The sequence below is a fragment of the Melospiza georgiana genome, chromosome 30 (assembly GCF_028018845.1).
Source record: "Melospiza georgiana isolate bMelGeo1 chromosome 30, bMelGeo1.pri, whole genome shotgun sequence".
NCBI lineage: Eukaryota > Metazoa > Chordata > Aves > Passeriformes > Passerellidae > Melospiza > Melospiza georgiana.
In genome coordinates, this window is record NC_080459.1 from 1866290 (window position 1) to 1878927 (window position 12638).

A 12638-nucleotide genomic window follows, 5' to 3' on the forward strand; every position below is an offset into this window, starting at 1 on the left:
GGCGCATGCGCCCGCCGCCAGCGCAGCCAGCCCTGCGCCTCCCTCTCCCGCGCTCCGCCCGGCCCGGCCCCGCTCGCGCTGCCCCCGCAGCCGCCGGCCGTGCCCTGCACGCTGCCGACCGCCCGCTGCTGCGATCCGGGCACCGCCGTGCGCGCTATCGCCTCCGCCCCTGCTGTGCCTGCGACTGCCCCGCTGCCCCCGTGGGCCCCCGCCGGCCTCCGCAGCCCCCACGGCCGCCTCTGCGGCCCCCCCGGGCTGCTGCCGGCCGGCGCCGCCGTGGCACGGGTTCGCCAGTCGCCGAGAAGCGGCTCTGCCCCGGGTTCACCGACCCCCTCCTCCCTCCTCCCCCTGAGAGTTCTGGGGTTTCTGGGCATTCTGGGGACCCATGGGACCCTGGGCACTGTGGAGATGATGCCAATTCCTCCCACACCTGTTTGCTGGGGATTACCTTTGCCCCTCCCTGGTCGGTAAGGGCAACTGCCGCCTGCTGATGGCAGGATGACCTCCCCCATCCTCGAGAGAATACTGCTGCCTGCTGATAGCTGGCAGCCCCCGCGGAATTCCACGAAATTGCCTCTAACATTACCCTTGCTGGGGATAAAAGCTTCAAGGCCATTTATCTCTTTTCAGAGATTTTCACAGGGTGTGTGGCTGCCATGCCCTGTAGGGCTGACAAGATGCTGGGTTGTTCCTGGGAGCATGTCTCCCCCATGTTCTCAATTTTGACTTTTCTTACCAAAAGCTGAATCATCTGCAAGGTCATTCCGGAGTTTGCCCTGGACACCGTCCAGCAGCTCGCAGGTGAGGGTTTCCAGGCGTGCTTCTGGTCCTCCTCTTTCCAGGTCGAGCTTGAAATGAATCTTCTCAGCAGAGGTCGAGATGCTCTTTCTGTGTTTTTCCCTTGAGAGTGCCTGTTTCCTTTCCTTCTCGGGCTGGGTTTCAGCAGCTGATGGCTGTGGCGTGGCTGCTTGCCAAGAGCCCACCTGGGTGCCCTCTTGGAGCCCACCAGGGACGCCAATGTCTCAGGGTCTCTTGCTGCTCAGAGTGACCCCAAGAAAAGTTCAAAGTCTCTTTTCCCAGCCCGGCGCTTGAAGAAGGAGTCAGGGCTCTTCATTTCTCAGCCTCAAGGTTGTTTATTGTATCTTATCTATAAAAAAATTTTCTCCTGCCCTGCCGAGGTCAGCTCAGCAGGACAGTCTGAGGCACTCTGCCTGCCCCCGGGGCGGTGTTATGTCTTTATACTAAAAACTGCGTGTACAATGTTTACAATTACTTTCCAATACCTATCACCTATGTTAGACAGTGAGCTTCTACTCTAAACCAATCGGTAAGTGCCAACATCACAGCAGAAGATGAAGGCCAAGAAGAAGAAGGAGAAAGGCTGGACATACCCAGTTCCCTCCATCTTGCCTCCTGAACCCCCATACCAAAAACCCCAAAATCTACTTTTCCACCCTGTGATAACTTCACTAATATTCTACCTAAACTGTTGTGGCCTGCTGATCTTCATATAAGGTTTGTAATTTGCTCTACGGGTCATAATCAAACCCACTGGTGTTTTGGGCTCTGTGCCAGGGCTTCTGAGCCCCCTGGCATGGGTCCTGGCCATCCTGGACTGCCAGAGGGATGTTCTGGGTTCCCACAGGTCTCTTCTTAGGTCTTCTACAGGTTGGTTTTTTGTTTCTCTCCTTCTGCTTGTGCTGGGAAAAACCCTCTGCTGGGACATCTCTGCACTCTGGCATCCTGGGCATCTGCATGGGGATGGGCAATGTAACAAAGGACTGACTGGAGGCCTTTGGAAATGGGAATTTATGGACAGGTGGGATTGCTCAATCTGACTGCACTGGGCCCTCATGCAGGACAGAGCTCTGGATCTCCTTCCTGGTTGGCAGGGTTCAGTTTCCAGGGAGTGTGGGCAAGGACTGGCACTCACTTGCACACAAAGGCTTCTGCCTTTTGTCCCTGTAGCTAAGCCCAGGGTAAGATTCCTCCTTTAGTGCTCAAAGAAAGGAAAGGAAATCCCAGAAGGGATGTGCTCTGTCTTTGAAATCATTACCAACTGTGAGGAACACCTCTGCTAGAGTAGAACATGTCTCTGGGCAAAGGAGGTCACCCTTCTGACCAAACTGATCCCAGCCCAAAGGCCAGGCCTTCTGCTGGGCTCTGGAAGGGGTGCTGCAGGCAATGTGCTCAGGGGAGAGATCTCCATTGGCCTCACTTCTCCCAGGGATAACACATCCCATCCCATCCCAAGGGTTCCCAGGATGGCCACAGACAAGAGCAATGGGATCCAGCACACTTACTTAGCTCTTTGAATAGTGCTTCTACACCTTTCTGAGCCAGACAGCCAGCAGCCACAGACACTGAACATCAGGTGCACATGAAAATAAAATCAAAGACAGGATATTTAACAAGGACCATTCCCCAAGGAACTCCAGGGCTGCACTGAGCAGGTTCTGGGGCAGAACACATCCCACAGCTGGCCCAGGAGCCCCATGCAGTGCTGGGGGGTTCCTGACCCTCGGGCCCACTGAGGCTCTCCTGGGCCAGGGAGCTGCCTCAGCTGCCACAGCACTCGGGCACCACACAGGTGCCTCAGTCCCACCAGAGGACAGACACTGACGAGAGGGTGAGACTCTTCTGCCACACACCAGGAGTGGAGAGGAACCTCCCAGGCCCCTTCACTGTCCCTTGGCACATTCATTTCAGCCTGACCCTCAAAGCCCTGCTCAGCAACATCCCCCACTAGAGTAGGATGTGTCCCTGGTCAAAGGAGGTCACCCCTCTGACCAAACTGATCCCAGCCCAAAGGCCAGGCCTTCAGCTGGGCTCTGGAAGGGGTTCTGCAGGCAACGTGCTCAGGGGAGAGATCTCCATTGGCCTCACTTCTCTCAGGGATAACACATCCCATCCAAGGTTCCCAAGGATGGGCACAGGCAAGAGCAATGGGAGCCATGAGTCCACACTTACTTATGGACTCAAATTGGCCTCCTTGGTCATGCTGCCATGAACTCCCTTTTTTTGTGGCCATTAGGTTCACCTGAAAACAAAAAGAAAAATGAAAAAGAGGAAGCTTAACTATGATATTTCCCCTTAGGTTTTAAGAAATGCATTTAAGAGCTTTTTTGTGACACATATATCCCTCAAAATATACTACTCAAACCTCTGATTTACTCAGGGTTTTTTAATTTACTGATTTTCCTTTCCATCACTGTCCAAACAGAATACAGCTCTTTCCAAGATATTCAGTCCTTGCTTGTGGTCTCCTGTATCATTTTCTCTATGTTCACTCTGCAATGCAAGGGAAAAGAGGGGCAAAATCTGTGTTGAGCAACATCCCAGTGTTGAAGTGAGGGGAGAACGACCATCCTGTGATGCATCGAACTCGATTTATTGATCGATCAGTCAGCTTAAATAATAGTGTTAACGAACTTCATGCATATTCTGTAATACAGGTTTATGATAGGCTAACAGAGAAAACTCTAACCACACCTTTTGTTTTACTACACCGTTGATTGTTTACACAAAACAAAACCAGTGTTCTCACTGTGATGCGAACGGTTCCCAAAACTTCCACATCTGTTCTCAGGGTGCCATCTTTTCCCAGAGAGAGTGTTACACTTGTTATGAGAAGACTGCCTGAGAACTTTATTGTTTATACAATGATGCCTGAAAGAGTCTAATTGTTTATAGAAGTCAGGCTGGGAACTGCTTCACAGCTACCTGTTACTTTTCTCTCAATTGTATGCCTTCATGGCCTTTTTCTTTAAGCCATGCTTGAACTAAACTCCCGACATCCCAGAACTAGAGAAGATAAGGCAGTTGATAAGATGTTCTGTTGCACTCCCAGCTGGTCCCTAACCCATCTTGTCTGCCCTGGAGCTCTGAGAATTCTCACAGACACACACTTCATCTTCCTTGGTAAAAATTAAGACCTGCTTTTGCAGAGTGCAGAACCTGGTGTTCAACCCCAGTCATATTTTCCTCAGAGGCAAGGGACCATTTTCCATTCCTTCAGACTCAAATCCTGGAGGTTATCCTGACCAGCTATGAAGAAATCTATGGTGAAAGGACAAGTGACCTTGGCTGGAGTCGACGCAGGAAGTGTCCCGACCAGAGAGTAATTACCACTCATTCCATGATGCAGAACGCATGAAAGAGACTTTATTATTCGTGTATAGTATTAAGAAATATACAGTTCATATAGGAACAGTAGTGGACCTAAGACCTGATTGGTCTTAAGGTGAAAACCTCTCACACTAGTGATGCATTATGATTAGTACACTCTAGCAAACCATTTTTATAAACAATGGTTATAGAAAGAGAGATAATAATTGTTTGATTTTTTTTTTTTCTAGGATTGTTAGGTTCAGTTTGTGAGAAATTGTCTCTGTTCATTCTTTGACTGAACTGAGAATATTTACAGGCTGGCTGCCAAATGGCCATCAAACTTCTCTCACTCCCCCTCCTCAACTGGACAGGAGGAAAAAATACAACTGAAGAGCTCACATAAAGCTTGGGACATCCCTCTCCAGCTGCCACCATGGGCAAACCAGACTCCACTTGGGGACGATTGCTTTGCTTTTTCAGCAATTCCCAATAGAGCAGCAAGCTGGGTAACAAAGACAAAACTGAAATCACCTCACTCCCACTCTCCCCTCTCCTGGCTGTGAACACACCTGGTGCAGGTGGCTGGGGCAGCTGCAGTGCCTGATGCAAGCTGAGCTCCAGACGGGAGCCCCAGACAGGAGCTCATGAATGGCCAACAGAGCCCAACAAAGGGCACCAAGAGTGGTGGCACCGCTGGGGAAGGGACACCGAGAGACCCAGCAGGAGCTGAGGGCCCGGGAGCAAGAGCCAGACTCGAGCCTTGGGCATCCAGACTGAGGGGATAAAACTGAGGGGCTCCCTTGCTGGGGGAACAGCTCAGGCTGTTCCTGTGTCACTGCACTGGGAATAAATGGCTTTATGGAATCAGACAGCTGAGACTGCTCTGGGAAACCTGGGCTGGAACCAGGGAGGACACAGGGGCTGGGTGTGGGGAGTCCAGCAGGGCCCATTGGGGCACTGCAGCCACTGCTGTGGAGGGGCTCTTCCCAACACTGAACATCTCTGGTGGCTGGAGTGTGATGGCCAGAGAGCCTTGGGAAGGGTCAGACTGGGAAGTTTCCTAAATATCCTCTTCTGCACAGCTGGCTGCAGAAAGCAGGGCCCTGCTGACCCTTCCAACAAAGCCGCCTGTCCCTTCTAAGCACATCCATCAGAGCAGCAGGGACGAGCTGAAGGCAGAAACAGGCACTGCTCAAGAGTGAGGAAAGGTCTGCTCAGGGCACAACTCACTGCTCTGCTCTGCTCTCCTCTTGGGACTTTCTGTTTTCTTTGGCCACGTTCCAGAGAAGGAGGACCTGGACTGAATTAAGGGACCCCTTGCCAAAAGCTGCTGCACATAAGAAAGCTTTCCTGGTGCTCAAGGAGAGGATAGACCCAGGTGAGGAAAAGAGGGGAGGATTAGAAATAGAGAAATGCCAGCAGGGAACCACGAGAAGTCACAGCCCCAGGGCCCATGGCTGTCCCACGGGTCTAACTGAAAGCATCAGACAGGAAATGCCAGGGGTGATTTCCCAGGAATGAACCCTGCTCCATCTCTTCCCACTACATTTTACTGTTTTGCTCTGGTCTGAAAGGAGGGAAAGCATATAAATGGCAAAAAAATGCTCAGAGTTTGAGGAGTTTTCTCCTAAAGCAGAGCAATAGGGTGATGGCTTCTCAAACAGTAACAATGAGTAGATGATGTGCACGTGGAGCTGTCCTGGATGTACCTCTGCCATTGATCACTGATGAGCACAGACATTAGCTCAGATCACCGCTCATGGAAAGATGGTTGTGCTTCCAGGGATGGGTCACCCCACTTCTCACAGACAGAGACACATTGTCCTCTCTGTCTCTCATATTTGGAAGGAGCCCTGACAACTGCTTTAGACAGGAGAATTATTTTATGCAGGGCCACATCTGCACTCTTGAGCCAAAGCTGAAGCTTTGAGGGGGAAAAAGAAAAGGAAGGGGGAAAGACAGGAGAAGGGAGGAGAATAAAAAAGAAAAGGGGGGCGGGGCAGGGGTAAGAGAAGACAGAAAAAATATGGATTAAAAAAAAAAAGAAATAAAAGAAACAAAAAAAGAAGAAACTCTCTCTGCCACATTGTCAGTGATGGTTTTGTTGCCCAGAGACCAAGAGAGTCTGGTCTGCCAACAGATGCCCAATAAATTAGACATTTTGAATTATGCATTGAGTGCAATAAAACATTATTACCAGCATGTGAGTTAAATCCAGGAGGATTGTATGAGTGGTGGTGAAATCTCATTATGCTTTTTCTGGTGTGCTAAGGTGAGCTAATAATATTAAATATAAAAATTAAATTAAGTTCTAGTCACTCCATGAAATAATTATTCATTCTATATTCAGACTAAAAATTTTTCCAATCAGCCAAGATCAAAGCAACAAACAATTATCCATAATGTATTCATGGCAACCAGGCTGTGCCTAATCAATATGCTACTTACTTTTCACTTTTTTCCCATTTAATGTGTAGCAATGTTATGAACAAAAACTCGGTTAATATTTTTTTTATGAGAAAAAGTTTCAAAAAGGCAGCCAGACCACTGGCTCTGCCCAAGTTCTGTGTGTTTTGTTATTGTAATCACGGGTCGTTGTCGTTAATGGTTGTTTTTGTATTAGTAAAAGCCCTGGCCGGGGCGAGGTAATGGCCCTTCTCCTGGGTGGGGACCTTGCCCGAGGCTAAGTTGTACCTTTCCCAGAATAGTGAAGACACCTGAGAAGGTGGGGGGGGTTATGCAAAGTGACTCGCAAGACCAGAATGCTTTGTGAGACCCCCATCTCCAAACTCATGGAGAAACCCCAAAAACAACGAGCCACCTAAGAGTTGAGAGACTAGAGTGATGTCTGGACGTGAGGAACCGAGTGCTGAGCCTGCAGAGACGCGGAACACCTTCGGACCCTCTCGCCCTGACCATGGGAGTTGACCCCGGAGCTGAGACCAGGCCGACTGAGTGGGAAAAACTAACATCTGACACCATCTTATGAGATCAGGAGACCCAAGAAGGCTCCCAAGAGGATCTGATCCCCAGCTCTGCCCCTGGTGGACAGAGCTGCGCATATCCTCCTCCTCTGAGTCGCCCTGGGAGACGACGGACGCTGCAGACCCGTCGAGCCGCCCGATCCTGAGCTGATCACTTTTTAATAAAGGCATTACACAGGAGAAGAAGTCTCCTGGCCCTGTTTATTTCAGCAAGAGTCATGGTAACAATTTTTGCTATCAGAAAAAAACCCATGAAATAAATAAGTAAAGCCTGAATTGACCATTTTTTCTCTACGTAGGAATGAATTAGGAACTGGATTAGTGTCTGTAGACTGAGGGCAGGAAGGGACAATCAACTTTGAATGGGAATTCTATGAAATATTAACTTTGTGGTCTCCCTCCAACCCTTCCTGACTGGTCCCCCACCCTCTGCTGCACAGCTGGGCCTTGATGAGGCAAAGACACTGAAAGCCCTGGGGGCCCTGGAGGGCAGCAGGGCTCCTTCAGGTCTCAGCAAAGGCCAGTGAAGGCCCCAGGATGGTCCAGGGAGCTTTTCCCACTCAATCCCCTCTGGCAGAACTGGACTCAGCACTTGAGCCCTTTCCCTGGCTGGGCTCCTGCTCACACAGCCCCGGGTGCTGCTGCCTTGTTTGGCTGCTGGCCCGTGTGCTCCCTCTCCCAAGCGCTGCCTTTTCACCTGGAGCTTGCTCAGTTCAGCCGAGAGCCTCAGGAGAGGAGTGCTTTACTCCTGGCTCTTGGAGAGACCATTCCTGCCCTCAGAAGAGGCTGCCCTGGAAAGCTCGGCATATTTCCTGATAGGCATTTATGGGAAATCAGTGTCAAACGGAGAAAGGAGGTGCTGGGGGGGAGGGAGGAGCCCGTGGGGGTGGGAACCCTCTGCAGCTGCTGGTTCAGCCCATCAAAGCCTTCTCCTCTGCAGCCCCAGCTGTGTGCTCTGCTGCTGGCCTCAGTCCCTGCCCCTCAGTGCCTGGACCCCACTATTTCCCGGCTGTGACAGCCCAGGCTGGCACTGAGGAGCTCATCCCTGTGTGGGGCAGGAGCAGCTCCCCGTGAGCACCTCCCATTCACGCACCAGGCAGCTCTGCTGAGCCATCGCTCCCGGATCCCCCATGCTGCTGGAGCCCTTTGCTTTGCCTGGCCATGGATGTCAGGGCAGCTGCCACTCCCATGGGAACCTGCTCACTGGCCTGAGACCACTCCAGGCTGCCCCCAGAGCTCTTCTGCCCACTCTCCCTGATGATCAGAGGGTTTCTGAGCTGGCAAGTCAGCATCCCCCTTTTCTGACCCCTCCACTGCTCACTCACACAAGTCAACTTAACCTCTGCCCATCCTGTTGAGGATGTCCAGGTATCCCTGCTGCTCTTCACACCTCCCATCCTCATCCTCCCTGACACTCCTCTGGCAGAGCCTCTCCCCGTCCTCTGCATTCCACCAGCACTCAGGCACAGCCTTCCAAACCATCTAGGGATGGGTTTGGCTCTGAACAAAAATGATGTAGGCAGCTTCTGAGATCAAAACCAGCAATTTTAGGTTCTCAGGGGTTCAGAAACTCCCACTCAAGAGCATTTGGACTAAGAAACTGCAAGTTTGGGAGCTCTGGGGTCCCAAACACTGATTTAGAAAGATTTTGGGTTCTGAAGAAGCCTCAACTTTAGGCAGCATTGGGGTTGAGAAACACAAATTTAGGGAGCATTTGACTCAAAACCACTGATTGGGGGAACTTTTCGCCTCAGAAAGTCCCCTCTAGGCAGCTTTTCAGCTCAAAATTCCAATTTAGGGAGCTCTTGGGCTCAGAAGAGAATGTTTAAGGAACTGCAATACTCAAAATGGGATCTCAGGAAGCTTTGCAGGTCAGGGAAAGCAACCTGGGGAGCTTCAGGGCTCAGAAACATCAATTTAATGAGCTTTGGGGCTCAGAAAACTCAGTGTCCAGAGACTTGGGACACAAAAGCAGCAATTTAGGATACTTTGGGGCTCAGCAATACCATTTCAGGGCACTTTTGGCCTCAAAAATTGGTATTTGGGGAACTTCACAGCTGAGAATACTGGAGTCTCAGGAGCATTGGGGCTCACCCACCTGGGGATGTTTTTGGGACCTGAAACAGCATTTGGGTGCAGAAATACTGATTTAGGAAGCACTGGGGCTCTTAAACACCAATTTAGGGACACACAGGCCTATGAAACCCTGATTTGGGGAGTTTAAGGCTGGGAAAAAATCATGTTGGGAGCTCTGGGAATCAGGGAGAGTGATTTTGGGATATTTTCAGAGCAAAAAGGAACAATTTAGAGAGCTTTTGGGCTCCAAAACAACCAATTTAAGCCGATTTTTGGCTCTGTAATCCCTATTTAGGGAGCTTTGGAGCTCCAAAATAGCGATTTATAGAACTTTTGGGCTGAGAAACATCAGTTTCGGGAGCAGAAGGAGCAAGCCCTGAGGAAACCCGGGAGCAAGGGGCAGGCGCTTACCTGGGGCAGGTCTGGGAAGGAGCTGCTCCGCGCTGGGAGCACTGCTTAAAAAAGGAATATATACAGGGATATATACAGCTCACTAGCTCACTGTGCCTGACCCGTTCCCGCCCCCACGGGCTCCTCCCTCTCTCCCCACAGCTCCTTTCCTAGTTTTACACCGATTTCCCCTAAATGAGGTTTCCCCGCTTAGGTCAGGGAGCGGTTCCTTGGCTGGGGGTGGGAAATGGGCACAGCCAGCGCTCCCCGCCCATCGCTCCCGGAGCCTCCCTGGCTGGGATCAACCCCACGGGCTGATGGCACACCAGGCACAGGGCGTGAGTGAGGGGCGTCAGGGCTCTGGAACACTGATCTGGGAACTTCATGGCTTAGAAACCCCTGTGTCAGCAGCTTCGGGGCCAGAATGGTGAGCTCAGGAGCTTTGGGGCCGAGAATTAGCAATTCTGGGGGCTTTTGGACTCCAGAACACTGATTTTGGGAGGTTTTTGGCTCGGGAAAAAAAAAATTTTGGGAGCTCCGAGTCTCAACGAAACCAACTTAGGGCTATTTTTAGCTCAGAAGCAGCAATTTAGAGATATTTCGTGCTGAGAAACATCAATTTAAGGATATTTTGGTGTCTGAAATACCAGTTTAGGGAGCTAAGAAACACTCATTTAGGGAGGATTTGGGCTCAGAAATATCAAATAAAGAGTTTTTGACCTCCCAAATAAAAAACCTTTTTGGGGAGGGTTTTGCTCCTGAGGGCTGGAATATAAGTGTGGGGAGTCCTGGCAGACTGACTATACCCCAAACCCACCACGGCAAGTGCTGTGTGCCTGTGGTGGCGAGAACAACCCCTGGATGACTGCAGACAGACCCTGTGTCCCATGTCACTGCCTGGAACACTGTCCTGAGCTTGGAAATGGGTGCTATGGGCACAGGTGCCCCATGAAAGAATTTAATCAGAGTGTGGTACTCATTGCCAAAGCAACCTTACAGACACCTGGGGAAGAAGCAGGCACCGAGTGGATTTAGGACATCCCCTGTGATGGACCAGCCTCTGGAATGATGGAATGGGCTGGGGAGGATGACAGCGAGCAATGGGTCCTTTCAGGACTACAGCTCCCATCATGCACCGCGGCATCCACTGAGTGCCAGTGCAGCCGAGACTTCATCTCCCGTGATGCTCTGCGCACCGTAGAGCGTCTTTGTAGCCGGATGACCATCTTCAATACGCCCTGCGACCCCAGAGCCCATTCCGGCTGTACCAGTCCCGTCATGTTCCGTGCCCCAAAGGGACCCATAACGACTCTCCAGGTGTCCCCCAAGGGCTTCCCAGCACCATAGGTTCCTCGCAGGTGTCCCCTGAGGACCCGAAGTGGCCGCCCGCACCTACAATTGGCTGCCCGGACCCCCAAGTGCTGCAGTGGAGCTACTTCTGGGACTACATCTCCCATCATGCTCCGCGGCGCTCGTGGCGTTTGAATGCAGCCGAGACTTCATTTCCCGTCACACCCCGCGCTCTGCAGGGTGCCATTAGCGCTCCGCCTTCACCCCCGCGCCCAGAGAGCCCCGTTAGAGCCGCCCGGACCCCGAAGGGCCCCAAATTCCCCTCCCTGATCTCCAAGGGCCCCCATGCATCCCCAAGGGGTCCCCTGGACCCCGAATTGTCCCTCAGCATCCCTGAGTTCCTCCCCCCACCCCTCATTTCCCACCCGGCTCCCCCAAGTGTTCTCCCGATGCTCAAGTTCTCTCTGAATTCCCTCCCCAGACCCAAAACTGCCCCAAATGTGCCCCAAAATTATCTCCGTGTAAGCCCAAGTGCCCCCTTGAACCATGCGTGAGAAAAACATGATTAAAAAGATTACAAAACGACTAAACATAGGGTGAAGTAGCAGAAAGAGGGTAAAAATTAATAACCAATAGAGGTGAATTAGTGAATGAAGGGAATTGTGATACTTAGAACCAGTTACCATTAATTTTATTGGTTGCTAAACACGCATAGATTTTTGATATAAATATAAAATTAGGTAATAAAAATGAAACAACTATTATTACAAATAAGAAATAAATACAATAAATACATTTAATTGAAAAAATATTAAAAATAAATAATAAATTCCATTAATTTTTTTTATATTTTTGGATGTTAGTTGCAGGTGGATGATGTCAGACATAGTGAGGCTGGGGATGAGGAGCAGATTGTCCAAACAGAGTCAGCTTGCAAGGGTGTCATTCTTCTCTGTGCCCAGACCTCCTAAGGAGACATTCAGCATCAAGATCACTTGGGGAATACGTCTATCAGCTCTTCAATGAACTGAAAAATAAAAAACAGTACTCATGATTAAAAAACTAAAAATCATGAGGTGAACTTTGAAATCTTCTTCCTGAACAGAACTCCAAACTGACTCCAATCACTGCACAAGCCCTGGAGACTCAAAGACAATGGAAGGGAGACAAAGAGCCCCCAAGGGCATTCTGTATTTTCATGATCCCCATGGTGGATTTGTGGCTGAGTCCATGACTCCCAGGCACTGAGAGAAGGATGAAGAAGCTGCTCAAGGAGTCAGCAGCAAAACTCCAAGTGTCTTGGAGCACGGCTGGGCCCCAGTGAGGGCAGGGACTGCCAAAGGCTGCCCAGGGACTGCTGAGAGCAGATCCTTGAGGCCAGGATTGCAGGGAGCCCAAGGCTCTGAGCAGGAAACTGCAGTGCTGAGCAAGGCCTGGGCTGGTTGAGGGAAGCAGAAAGGCCAAGCCCTGAGCCCAGCCTGGGACAGCAGGGCCTGTCCCTCACGGCTGGCTCAGGGCTCTTTGCGGGCCAGGGGGATGTAAAGGGCAGCAAGGACAAATGCCATAAACCTGTGGGACGCTCCAGATCCTCAGGGAACCGAGGGGCCAGTGGGACACTGTGGGAAGTTGTGCAACCAAGGGGATCATGGTGGCACTGTTGGGGCCCATGGAACCAAGGGGCCAGTGTGACACTGTGGGAAGTTGTGGAACCAAGAGGATCACTGTGGCACTGTTGGGGCCCATGGAACCAAGGGGCCAGTGTGACGCTGTGGGGCCTCATGGAAACAA

At 51.1% G+C, this 12638-nt stretch overlaps 1 pseudogene; it reads left to right on the top strand.

Moving 5' to 3' along the window:
* The window catches only part of LOC131094597 (zinc finger protein 345-like), a 159673-nt pseudogene that overhangs the window by 127600 nt on the left and 19435 nt on the right, over positions 1-12638 (top strand).